Source organism: Cetorhinus maximus, chromosome 7 (assembly GCF_964194155.1).
Source record: "Cetorhinus maximus chromosome 7, sCetMax3.hap1.1, whole genome shotgun sequence".
Taxonomy (NCBI): Eukaryota; Metazoa; Chordata; class Chondrichthyes; order Lamniformes; family Cetorhinidae; genus Cetorhinus; species Cetorhinus maximus.
In genome coordinates this window covers 43581230-43593437 of record NC_135885.1, presented here as the reverse complement: position 1 = coordinate 43593437, position 12208 = coordinate 43581230, and positions in this window count along the sequence as shown.

Sequence of the window (12208 nt, the reverse complement as noted above, 5' to 3'; positions counted from 1 at the left end):
AGGTGGTCAAGGTCAGTGAATGTATGTTCACATGACATCGCTTACCCACCGCACCACAAACCTCAATGTGCCACACCCTCTTCAATTACCCAGCAGAACTCCCTGATATTCAACACTCATGCATAACATGAAAATACTCCATCTCACTCTCTCATACTTTCCAATTATACACACCCACTTCCTGCTTCCTCCACATACCTCCAACTATTCAGTTATGGCAGGCATATCAACCAAACGGTGCAACACAGTCACTGAAATTCTGCCTTCTTGCAGGACAAGGTGGTGCACAAAGGAAGCAGAGCAGAACTGGTGAGGGCAAAGCGTCTGCATCTTCTAAGGACTACGGAGGATATGGTGGAGGAGATGTCGTGGTGAGTTCCTGGGATCTGGCAGGAAGTGTTGCTGCATCCTCACAGGGAGTGCAGAGGATTTGATGATCTGTCCACACAAAGGGTGCAGCAGTTATGGTGGTTGCAGCTGCAGTGCCAGTGGGGCGGCAGGACATGAAGGAGATGTGGGGGAGAGGGCATGGAGAACATGGGTCCAAATGCAACAGAGACTGTGGCATCTAGTGTCATTGAGACCATTGAGTGTGATGGTACGTTTGTGCCTTACACCCCTTTCTCAACTCCCAGCTCACCCTCATCCTGTTATCTGGTATATTGAACAAGCTGCTGATGGTGTGGCCATAGACCTTTTGCTTTCCTCCCTGCTTCCTCTTCCCTTTCTGATTTCCTGATCTCAGGTATTCAAGAACTGCTGCCTGCTGGGCCAAATCACAACCAGGAGAGCAGAGAGAGCAACAGCACAGTATTTAGGAAGGTGAACCATCACTTGACCTGACTCTCGCAGCAACCAACTGAGGTAATGGTACTGCATAGCCTTAGAGGCAAGTATAGAGTTGGGATCTGCAGATGGTAAGTCACCAGGCCTGAGTGGGCTGCAGTCAGGCCAGGGGGAAAGGATAACTTGCGGGTCAGCTCACTGGAAGCAAGATCACAAACAAGTTCTGTTAAAAGGGCCTCGGATCAGGATCTCAATTGGGGAATATACAGAAGGGCATTGATGAGGATGCACACCAAGATGCTGAGTGTATTAGTTAGCCTACCAGACTGCTTCCTGTCACTGTCAAGAAGCATGGAGCAGTCCAGATCTAACTTGGCAAGGGCATCGCGCACAGCTTGCCCTTTCCATAACCTTTGCTTCATCAGCCTGTTGTCCTGCTGACCTAGAAATACTGCAACTTCTACCCTCCTACCTCTTGCAGCCTGTGTGTGGACAGGTTACCAAGTCCTCTGTCCTCCCTGAGGATGCAGCAACACTTCCTAACATATCCAGGAACTCGCCACGACACCTTCAAAAATACTCCATAGTATGTCCAGAGACTTTATAAAGCAGATGTTATTCTAGATTACCTCACCTGTGAATTGGGCACCTGGCCTTTTAAATAATGTGCGTATTGAACCCCTCTTGCAGCTGAGTGTATCTTTTTTGGTGAGTGGCAAGCAAGTATGTTAATTGATCCTGTACAGTCAAAGTTCGTAAATGGAGCATCAAATTAGCTGGTAGGCCTGAGTGACCTCATGTTGGGACCAGTTCAGAAGCTTGCGACACATGCAGGAGGGCACCCTTTCCAGCATGGGTCGCCATGCAAACTGCGCTGAAAGTGGCTGGAGGTGTAGTGCACCCCATTCAGTGTCCGAATTCCATGTCCAATATTTTTGTTTTTGGTGTCTATAAGGATGACCTCAGATCAGCACTTAAGAGTTTTAGAGACAGGCTTTACTTTAGAGAAATATGGCTATTGCTAACATAGAATCATAACATGATTACACAGAAGGCTATTTGGCCCATCTTGTCTGTGTCAGTTCAGTCACTGTAAGAGCAACTCTGCTAATTCCACCCCCGGCCCTTTCCCTGTAGCTTGCAAATGTCTTCACTTTAGGAATTTATCCAATTCTCTTTTGAAAATCAGGATTGAATCTGCCTCCATCTCACTCTCAGTTGGTGGTGCATTCCAGATCCTAACCACTCACTGTGTAAAAAGATTTTCATTGTCTCATTATTGGTTTTTTTGCTATCCACTGATAGTGGTGTCTGTAGTGTAATGGGTTAATAGAATAGGCATGCTAATAAATAATATAGACTACGATGTGTCAGTGACAGCAGCAGTCATGTGCTAGAGACTCTGTACAGCAGATCTAGCAGGCAGCACTCGAGATATGCCGACTCATTCGCCCGCCTTGTATATATTGTACATAGTGTAAATAAACCAGTTTGAATTAACTACCTGAGTCAGGCTCCTGTCATTCTAAATAAGATAAGATATACCACATCGCAAGTCTATGAAACATGGTAGCAGCGGTAGTGACACCAATCTAACCAAGAGTTGGTGCCATTGACGGAACATCCACAACTGGAACGAACACTGGTCAGAACGACGAACTGCAAGCATACCTATGCAGGAAGCCAACAGAAAGGAATAGCGATGGCAGAACTTGGAAAAAGCAGCCACTGCCCCTACCCGGTTCGTTTGAAAGTCTCAAGGGCCCACACAGAGGCCGATGTTGGAACATCTGACAAGATAATTTCTTGAAGTGTAGAGCAGTCTTCGGTCTCCTTACCAAAGAGCAGAAGCACCAGGTTAGTTCGTTAACTTTACACCTTAGGGCTTAACGGCGACGAGATCCTTACCAGCCAAGAGGTTGAAGAGATATCTGTGTACTGGGCCATAACTTCCGAGCTCCTCTGTGTCGGATTTGGGGGGTACCGCAAAGATGTGCTGGGGAGTCTCTCAGAAGTTCCCAGGTAAGGGTTTGCATGGCAATTGCCCAGAAGTACACACTTCCTATGGACAATTCACTGAGCTGGGAACCATCAGAAAATATGACTTAAGTCACAAACTTTGGATGGTTTTGACAGGGTTACACCAATAGTTACTCAGAAAAATGAGCAGAATTAAAACCTCTTCTAACTTCTGGGTAACTATTGTAAAGACCTAGGCCGACCCCAGGGGACTCGCCACACACACGCGACCCCCATTACCTGACCTCCGATTCCCCACACCCCTGACCTCTGAGAACCCCACCCCCCGACCTCAGCCCCACCCACTTACCCCAGACCTCAGGACCCGCCCTCCCCCGGACCTTGGACCCCTCCCCAGACCTCCCACTTCCCCAACCTCTTCTGGACCTCTGGCTTTCCCCGCCCCCCTGAGCCCCCCTACCCTAGACCTCCGACTCCCCCTACCACTGCCCCCCACAGACCTCCCATTTAACCCCGCCCACATCTTGGATTCTCCCCTCACCCCTCCTGGACCTCCGAAACCACCCCCCCCCCCCCGCCGCCCAGACTTTACGGCAGCAAGTGCTGTAAAAAAAAGGGGGCGTGGTCTCCTTGAATCTGCTGGAGATACACTTGGCTGAGCCTGCGAGGAGTTTTTCGATGCAGGCCCCAAGCAGCTACGGCGAACAGAAGGGTCAGCGTAATTTTCAAGACCAGGTAAGTGTGCATTTATTTCACCTAATTCCTGTGGGCCAGCACTTTCTGACACTAGTTGGAAGTTACAGCCCTTTGACTTTGTTTTAAAAGCCTTCAACGCATTTTTTTACTTCAAAACGAGCCATTGGTGCTGGGGCGAAAGCGCTTCAACCATAGTTCCCACAAATCAAGGAAATCGGTTAAATCGCTTCTAACCCACTTGTTCACAGTAGCTAGTTGTTGCAAACAGGAGTCCCCTTAAATTATGATCACGCACTCAGTCGTCTGTTTCACGGTGCTCGTCAAACCCAACCAAGTAAGTGATATCGGGCTTTCACCCACCGACACCGAAGTGTTGGGGATATCCACCCATGTAAATGCTGTGGCTACAAGGGCAGGTCAGAGACTAGGAATGTTGTGGCGAGTAACTCACCTCCTGACTCCCCAAAGCCTGTCCACCATCTACAAGGCACAAATCAGGAGTGTGATGGAATATTTTCCACTTACCTGGATGAGTGCAGCTCCAACAACACTCAAAGAACTTGACACCATCCAGAACAAAGCAGCCTGCTCGATGGCATCCCATCCACAAACATTCACTCCCTCCACCGCCAACACACGGTGGCAACAGTGCGTAACATCTACAAGATGCGCTATAGGAACTCACCAAGCCTCCTTAGACAGCACCGTCCAAACCCATGACCACTACCATCCACAAGGACAACAGACACATGGAAACACCAGCACCTGGAAGTTCCCCTCCAAGCCTCTCACCATCCTGACTTGGAACTATATCACTGTTCCTTCACTGTGCCTGGGTCAAAATCCTGGAACTCCCTAACAGCACTGTGGGTGTTTCTACACCACATGGTCTGCTGTGGTTCAAGAAGGCAGCTCACTACCACCTTCTCAAAAGCAATTAGGGGATGGGTAATAAATGCTGGCCTGGCGAATGATGCCCACATCCATGAACGAATAATAAAAAAACCCTACCATTTAGGTGCAAACACGATAGCCCCACCCATACAGAAGCCTGCCAAACTGGCCAAAAGGCCGGGAAACCATATAGCAGCCATCTAGCATTCACACTCTGGGGCAAAGTAACAGCACAGATGGTGTGACTGCCCAGCAGGAGGCACAGAGTGCTTCGGATGTGGGATGACAGGGCACTTCCAGCGGTTCTGTTCGTTCAAAACCTCCAATAAGCAGAGAAAACGAACAGAAAAATGCAGCCTACAGCTCACCCAGAATATAGACCACAAACAAGCAAATGCTTCTTCAGACTTCCTGGAGAAGTACAAGACCACCACCAGATTTCCGGTTGGTCGGTTTAGAAGTCAAAGGGTTTAAAACCCACTTTAAGTTTGATACTGGCGCAGGGATTTCCATTTTGGTTGATCACTTAGCATAGCTCAGCACAGTTCCTGTCCAGGCATCAAACATTAAACTTCAAGGTCCAGGAGGAACTAATCTGCAGGTGAAAGATCAGATCACAGCCACTGTATGCCATAAGGGGTGACAGATTACAGAAATCCTCTATATTCTGCATAATCAAAGCATCTCTTTACTCAGCAGGAATGTGTGCATACATCCTACAAAAAGTAGATGAGATCCTTCAATCGGATAACAGGACGGAATTCTGCCAAGAATTCCCACAATTCTTCCAGGGACTTGGTGAGCTAAAAAATGAACACCATATTTCACTGTTCCCAGATGCCATGCAGGTGTGTCTATTCGCCCCCAGGCGAAAGTCAAAGAGGAATTTGACCGAATGCTGCACAGAAGTGTCCTTTCACCTGTCACACAGCCAACCCGGTGTGGTTCGGGGCTGGTAACACTCCCAAATCAAATGTTCAAGACAGGCTGTTCATGGACTTCACACAATTAAACAAAGCAGTCCAGAGGGAAGTCCACCCAATGGCATCTGTGGACGACAATCTGGCAAAGCTTCCAACAGGTTCTTCTTCAAACTCGTTGCTGATAGTGAATTTTGGCAAATATCCCTTGACCTTGAGTCCAGGCTGCTAATAACTTTCATCACGCTGCTTCTGCTGTACAGCAGACCAAGCAGGTAGCACTCAGGAGAGATGTGCCTACACAATAGTCCACTTTGTATCTATTGTACACAGTGTAAATAAACCAGTTTGAAGTAACTACTATCAGGCTACTGTCCCTCTAGACAAGATATATCACATCGCAAGTCCATGAAACAGTGTCCTTTGATTCTTGACCTTACTGCCAGTGGGAAGGAACAGTTTCTCTCTATCTACTCTGACTAGACCCCTTATGATTTTGAACGCCTCTATCAAATCTCCTCACAATTTTGTTTTCTCTAAGGAGAACTACCCCAGCTTTGCCAGCCTGTCCATGCAACTTAAGTCCCCCAGGCCTGGAACCATTCTTGTAAATCTTTTCTGCATCCCCTCCAAATCCTTTATATCCTTCCTAAAGTGTGATGTCCAGAATTGGGCACAATGCTCCAGTCAAGGCCAAACGAAGTGTTTTATACAGGTTCATCAGAACATCCTTGTTCTTGTACTCCATGGCTCTATATATGAAGTCCAGGATTCCGTCGGTCTTTTTAACCACTTTCTCAACCTGCCCTGCTACCTTCAATGATCTGTCTACGTATGCCCCCAGGTATCTCTATTCATGTATCCCGTTTAGAATTGTACCCTTTATTTTATATTGCCTCTTCTCATTCTTACCAAAATGTATCACTTCACACTTCTCTGCATTAAATTTCATCTGCTATGTGTTCACCCATTCCATCAGCTTGTCAATGTCCTCTTGAAGTCTATCATCATCCACCCCACAACTCACAATACTTCAAGTTTTGTGTCATCTTCAAGTTTTTAAATTCTGCCCTACATACCCAAATAGGGGTCATTTATTTATCAAGAAAAACAATAGTTCTAGTCCCAACCCCTGGAGAACCCCTGTCTATATCTTCCTCCAGTCTGAAAAACAACTGTTCACCACTACTACAAAAACAAAAATACCTGGAAAAACTCAGCAGGTCTGGCAGCATCTGCGGAGAGGAACACAGTTAACGTTTCGAGTCTGAATGACCCTTCAACATAACTAAGTAAAAATAGAAGAGAGGTGAAATATAAGCTGGTTTAAGGCGGGGTCGGAGAAGTAGAGCTGGATAGAGGGCCAGTGATAGGTGGAGATAACCAAAAGATGTCACAGACAAAAGGACAAAGAGGTGTTGGAAGTGGTGATATTATCTAAGGAATGTGCTAATTAAGGGTAGAAAGCAGGACAAGCAAGGTACAGATAGCCCTAGTGGGGGTGGGGTGGGGTGAAGGAATCAAAAAAGGCTAAAAGGTAGAGATAAAACAATGGATGGAAATACATTTAAAAATAATGAAAATAGGTGGGAAAAGAAAAATCTATATAAATTATTGGAAAAAAAGGGGGGGTCAGAAAGTGGGTGGGGATGGAGGAGAGAGTTCATGATCTAAAATTGTTGAACTCAATATTCAGTCCGGAAGGCTATAAAGTGCCTAGTCGGAAGATGAGGTGCTGTTCCTCCAGTTTGCGTTGAGCTTCACTGGAACAATGCAGCAAGCCAGGGACGGACATGTGGGCATGAGAGCAGGGTGGAGTGTTGAAATGGCAAGCGACAGGGAGGTCTGGGTAATGCTTGCGGACAGACTGAAGGTGTTCTGCAAAGCGGTCACCCAGCCTGCGCAGAGTTTAGCTGAGTTTTTCCAGGTATTTTTGTTTTTGTTTTGGATTTCCAGCATCCGCAGTTTTTTGCTTTTATCTTAGTGTTCACCACTACTCTCCGTTTCCTGTCAGTCAGCCAACTTTGTATCCTTCTGCCACTGTCCCTTTTATTCCATGGTCTTCAACTTTGCTGGCAAGGCTATAACTAAACAAGGCTCATAGATGTATCAGTCATTTTGTAAAAACATTTTTCCAATATAATCTTTCACCAAACCTTAAGGTAAAACCTAACTTAATTTAAACATGAAATAGAACACGATTACATATGTGACTATTCCATTGGTGATCTTGTTACCTATATTGTAAACATCTGGAACTGCTCTGGAAGACAATATCCACTTTGAAACAGCCTAACAATATAAATTCTCCCCAAAGCTTTGTTTGTACAGATCTAGTTTCCTTTCAAGAGACCATCTGTCCTATAGATGGCATCTCATCCATTGGCATTTTTTCCATTAACTCAGAAGTTCACAAGGGCTACGACTTCTTTCAACGTCTGGTCCTATGATCTCCATTATTTATAACCCAATCCCATCCAGTCTTCTTTTGAAACTTCAGTCTACATTCATCAAACTCCTTCAGATTTCATGCCTTCAGTGTACACAACCTGGTTGAACAGTTATTGAATCAGTACAGCTTAATTCTAGGTAGAAGAATGAAAATTTTGTTTTCCTTCACTCTTCAAAGGCATAATGCTTTCATGTCAATTCAAGTTTAAATATCCTGTTGATGGATTTTCTTAAAAACAATGTAGAAAATCTCAAAGAGTATGACTGACCTTACAATTCCAACAAATCTATGCCTATATGCCTGCGGTATTTATCACCCATTGTCACTGCTATTTGCAGGATGATGCTCCCTTCAGTTTGGCGCAGCACTAGCTTCTTCACAACAAGGGACATATCTCAGTCAGAAAGGGTGATGAATGGGATCTGCTTGGTGCTCAGGAATACTAGACAGTCTGGGCCCAATTTTTGGAAACTCACAGAACCTAAGCCATTCCCAAATAGACTAAGACTTCCTGTCAAGATCGTCAAAGAGTGCCACAGACTAGCTTCTCATCGAAAAACAAGTCCTACCAATATATCTGCAAGCTGTTAGATACCTCCTTTCCTAGCCAAACTTCATGGCCTCTTGATAAATCTTCCCAAGATCCCCAAATAGCATGTGGCTCCCAATGTGTGTGCAACATACTGACTACCTTATCTCTGTAAGTCCTGTGTGATAACTGAACAGCAACTTCATGAAATATATCTTATATAATTATAAGTAGTTCAGTGTAATACTTGGGAAGTGCAGCACTGTCAGAAGTATTGGTTTTTGGATGTGCTGCAAAACCCAGGCTCTGTGGAAGATCCATACAACCTGTCAAACCTGCCTCACCATTCGATACGATCATGGCTGATCTTGGACTTTAATTCCAGTTTTGCACCCACTTCCCATATCCCTTGATTCCCTGAAAGATCAAAAATGCATCTATCTTGGCCTTAAATATATCCAACAATGGAGTGTCTAAAACTCTCTGGGACAGAGAATTCCAAAGAATTACAACCCATTGAGTGAAGAAATTTCTCCTCATCTCAGTGCAAAATCATCATCTCCAAATCCTGAGACTGTGCCTCTGCATTTTTGATTTCCCAGCCAGCAGAAACAACCTCTCAATATCTACCCTGTCAAGCCCCTTCAGAATCTTTTCAATGAAATCATCTCTCATTCTTCTAAACTCCAGAGAATATAGGCCCAATTCACTCAGCCTCTCATCATAGACAACCCTCTCATCCTAGAGACCAATCAAGTGAATCTTTGCTGTACTGCCCCCAATACAACTATATCCCTCCTTGAATATGCACACCAAAATTGCACACAGTATTGCAGGTGTGGTATCACCAAAGCCCTGTACAATTGTAGTAAGACTTCTATTTTCCAGTACTCCAATCCCCTTGTAATAAAGGCCCACATGCCATTTGCCTTCCTTATTCTTTGCTGTACCTGTTTGCCAATTTTGTGTTCCTTAAATGAGTGCACCAAAGTCTATCTGAACATCAACATTTACAAGTTTCACACTTTTTGAAAAATATTCTGCTTTTTTATTTATAAGGATACATCACTTAACACTTAGACTGGTGAAATGGGTAAACATATCGCAGATGCAGTTTAATGTGACTATTCTGTTCATTATTTTTTTTTATTCATTCACGGGATGTTGGCTTCGCTGGCTGGGCCAACATTTATTGCCCATCCCTAGTTGTGGAATAACCTCACACAACACAACACAAAACCAAAATACCGCACATGCTGGAAATCTGAAATAAAAGCAGGGAAGGCTGACAATACGCAGCGGATCTGGCAGCATCTGTGGAGAGAGAAACAGCATTTTCTGTATTTATTTTTGAATAAATTCACACTTCCCTGCATTATACTTCATCTGCCATCTTGTTGTGCACTAACTTAACCTGTCTATATCTCTTTGCAACCTGGCCAGAATTTTTCACTTGTTGGGCGGGCGTGCCCCCAACCCAAACGAGCATAAAATGATGCGCGAGCATCCCAACATCATTGCGCACTCCTGTGAAATTCCGGTTGGCGGGCACACGTGGGAGTCAGCAGTGTGCCTGCTGACAATTAAAAGGCCTATTAAGGCCATTAAAGTAATAATTAAGTTCAATTTTTCTCTGCCCATCCAACCTTATGGTTGGTGGGCAGGCGAAAAGGCCAAGCGGCCTTTGGATTTTTTAGGTAACCTCATCCACAGGCAGGATGAGGTTTCCAACAGCAAGTAAAAATTAAATAAACATGTTTAAATTTCATTCATAACATGTCCCTGCTCATGTGACATGTTAACATTTTAAAATTCTCTATTTTTAATTTTTAATATCTTCATCCCCGTGAGGCAGCTCTGTGGGTGGAATTTTCCCAAACTTGCATGTTGTACCCGCCAGCCATGATGGTGAGTTTTCACGCCGTATCGTCCCAAACCCGTCTCATTATTTATGCACTCCCAGGAAACACGCCGTTTCCATGGTGGGCGGGCCTTCTGGCCAACACCCCGTCACTGCATCACGCCAGGCACTATGTTTAAAGTCCAGCCACAAGCACAGTGCTCATTGCTTCCAGCTCACCACTGCTGCATGGAAGACATAGCCAGCAAAGGTAAAAAGACCGCTGCTCCCTGCTTCAATGACAGGTCCCTGGAGCGACTGCTGGATGCCGTGGAGGCCCACTGGGATGTCCTGTACCCTAGCTCTGGCCGCAGGATGGGCAGCAACGTGACCAATCCAGCTTGGGAGGCAGTGGGCAGCGCCATCTCCCTTCAGAAAAGGACAGCCACCCAGTGCCGCAAAAGGATGAATGATCATCTCCATTCCGCCAGGGCAAGCCACTCTTCACATCACAATGAATTCACACACTTACAAACCCATCATACATCCACAGGGCCCTCACTCACTGCCAGTTAAAGGGACATAACCATTCACTCTCTCACACTAACCACCATTGTCCTCATCCCGTCCATGGGACCACTCACCACTGACACAGGCCAGGCAAACTTATCATCTGGCCTGGCAGGCATCCTGCTTACACTTTCTCCATATCTATCCATGCAGGACAAGCTGACACGCAACAAGAGAGAGAGGTCACAGGCTGGTGGTAGAATGCACGAAATCAAGGTCCTCACGGACTTTGAAAATGGGACAATCCAGCTGGCCAGCCACGATCTGGACCTGTCCTGTCCTGATGGTGAGGCCGGTGCTGCTCTACCAAGTGAGGATCCAGCAGTGCAACATCCATCAGACAACCATGCCGTGAGTGATATGTCCTCTTTCACAGGCCACTGCCATGGACTAATTATCTCTCCTTGCTTTCGTAGGCACATCTGCCAAACAGCCCCGAAGAAACCTCTGGAGAGGAATCTTGAGGAACCCTCCCTGAAGTCCCATCACAGCACTCACCCACACCCTCCACCAATGCAGAGGCACACACCTCTATGGGACCTAGCTTTAGAGTAGTCCTGGGATCACAATCTGGTGAGCACGTTGCACTGTCTGATCCACAGCAGGCGGCGGCAAGGACTTCCCAGGTATCCGGCACTTGGAGGATTGCTGGAGGCCAGAACATTGTTGAGACCTAGTCAGATGACGAGCCTCTGAGCTCGGTCACGTCACAGTTGCTGGAGCTGCAAAGGCAAGCTCGGGAACATCAGGAAGGCATGTCAGCTCCGTTCCTCAGATTGCAAGGCACAATGGAGGAGTCCGTCTGCCTTCAGGCTGAGGTGATAGCGCCAGCATGGCAACGCACCGAGGTCAACACTGATAGTGGTGGCCGCCATGGAGACCTTGGTCCAGGACTTCACTGCTGCACTGGCTCAGCTCCCATCACTGATACCGTAGTTGGCCTCCAACAATGTGTACTTGAGGGGTGCGGGGCAGCCCAGTCTCACTCCAGCTACTGCTGCTCCTCAAGGAGTCAGCCTGGAGCCCCTGGGCACCCATAGGGAGGAGGATCAGCAGGTGCACACTCCGGGCCCATCCATCCAGGTGACTCCGAGACAGTCCGGCCAATCCGACTCCCCTCTTCCTGTGATGCCAGGAGCTCCAGCTCCACAGGCCAAGGAGGGTGCCACTGCATGACTCCAAAAGCAGGCTGGGGCCCTCCAAGTCTTGGCCCTCCCGCCAAAGTCATCACAGACAGGGCATCACAGTCAGCAGGCTGCCTCCACCTCCGCTGTGGATGTCCGGGGAGCAACAAGACGTAGCAACAGGGTTAGGAAAGTTAAGGAGTATTAACTCTTTTGAGTCAAAACAATTAAACCAAATTAACAAAATCAGGGACAAAGGAAAAGCAGCCCCTTAAGGGGAAACTGCAAAAACAAAAGACAAAATTCAAAGGAAATTTACCAACATCAAATCAAAATGTGATTAAAGGGGTCTATAAAGCACCCCAGTCCCTGCGTTGCCCACCGAGCACAGAAGGCCTTGACGGTGCCGGCGGACAC